Raw genomic sequence first — 2252 nt, forward strand, 5'->3', positions numbered from 1 at the left:
TTTGGAAAGTAAACATAACTGATTATGAAGAAAATGCATTGTAGTGAACCTTCCTAAAATTATTCTGGCAGCCACACTGACAGAGGTATCCATGGAGGTTTACGGGGAGTGGCCCTTCTGTTTCCTTGATGGATAATAAACAAAACTTGATGGATACTCAATTGTTATATAGATATGAAAACACTGTTTCAAATTCTAATTACTTTAGAAATAATATATATATATATATATATATATATATATATATTTAATGATTTCCAAAATATATATTTAAATTCATATATATTTATTACAAATTACAAATATTACAAATTATTAAAAATAAAAATACAAATTTGAAGTTCAAAGAGTAATACAAAATATTTAAAGAAATAAAATAATCAGAAAATGTAAATTTATTACAAATTAAAAATATTACAAATATTACAAATTATTAAAAATACAAATACAAATTAGAAGTTCAAAGAGTAATACAAAATATTTAAAGAAATAAATTAATAAAGAAATCTAAATTTATTACAAATTACAAATATTACAAATTATTACAAATTTATTACAAATTACAAATATTACAAATTATTAAAAATAAAAAATACAAATTAGAATTTCAAGGACTAATACAAAATATTTAAAGAAATAAAATAATAAAAAAATGTAAATGAATGTCATATTTTGTCTTCGTTAATTCAAAATTCAAAATTCTAAATAAAAGTACAAAGTTGATTAAAAATAAATTTATTACAAATAAATTTCTTTCAAAAATAAAATTAGAAATTTTAATAGTTTGTGTACTTGTGTAGAGAGATATATGAAGTAGAATATATTTGATTTTGCTATCATGGTTTTGAAAACATGAAATAAGTTATATCATGGTAGAAATTTTCAATGAATGTCGGTTTTTGTCTTGATTAATTAGAATTCAAAACTTAAATATTTTTTTATCTAAAAACATTGACTAAATAAAAAAGACATATGAAAAATATTTGTGTTAATAATTTTTTTTTAACAAATAAAAAGATATATTCAAAATAGATGAATTAATTTTAAAAGTAAATACATATGTTGACAGGTTAATTGATTAAAAATAATTTTATTAAAAAGAAATTTATTTTAAAAATAAAATTAGAAATTTTAATAATTTGTGTATCTGTGTAGGGAACCCAAAAAAATTTAAAATAGAAATATTATGAATTTATTAAAACTTTAATACACAGAATAAGTTATATATGATGTAAAATATATAGCTATCATGGTTTTGAAAACATGAAATAAGTTATATATGTTATGCAACAAATAATGTAGTTAAAAAATGTACGATAGATCAGAAGTTACTCTCTTTGATGTAGCTAGCATGATAGTGTAGTTGACAAAACAAAATAATATCAACACTTTCAGATTCAACTTGCAACATATAACGATGTTTACAAATCAACATAGACAACAAAAGATAATACTATATATATGTAACCTGAAATATATTTTTACAAATAATTGATTGATAAGATTGAAATGTAAACAAATGCTGAAAGAATACAATCTTCTAAAACAAAATGCACATACAATACACTTCCTTTGATGTAGCTAGCATGATTATGGTGTTGGCAATATAAAATAATATCAACACAGTTTGACTCTGTTAGCAAATTGTCACTGCAAAAATAATTAGGGATTCATGTTGAGCAATAACTAATATAATTCATAATTAAATAAACAGAAACTTGAAGTGAATGTTTTTAAATTTATAACAACTTAAGAACAACAAAACATATTGGTCATGAGTATCAGCAAATGTTTTTCAAAAAAAATAACATAACCAACATAAAAACACAAATATAGAGACAATAAAAGATAATTCTATATGTACGTAACCTGAAATATATTTTTACGAATAATTGATTGATAAGATTGAAATATAAACAAATGATGAAAGACTACAATCCTCTAAAACAAAATACACATACACATACAATACACTTGCTTTGATGTAGCTAGCAAGATTATGGTGTTGATAATATAAAATAATATCAACACAATTTGACTACGCTAGCAAATTATTACTGCAAAATAATTAGGGATTCATGTTGAGCAATAACTAATATAGTTCATAATTAAATAAACAGAAACTTGAAGTGAATGTTTTCAAAATTATAACAACTTAAGAACAACAAAACATATTAGTCATGAGTATCAGCAAATGTTTTCCAAAAAAATAACATAACCAACATCAAAACACAAATAAAGTCTGGTACAAT

Source organism: Vigna unguiculata, chromosome 9 (genome assembly GCF_004118075.2).
Source record: "Vigna unguiculata cultivar IT97K-499-35 chromosome 9, ASM411807v1, whole genome shotgun sequence".
Lineage (NCBI taxonomy): Eukaryota > Viridiplantae > Streptophyta > Magnoliopsida > Fabales > Fabaceae > Vigna > Vigna unguiculata.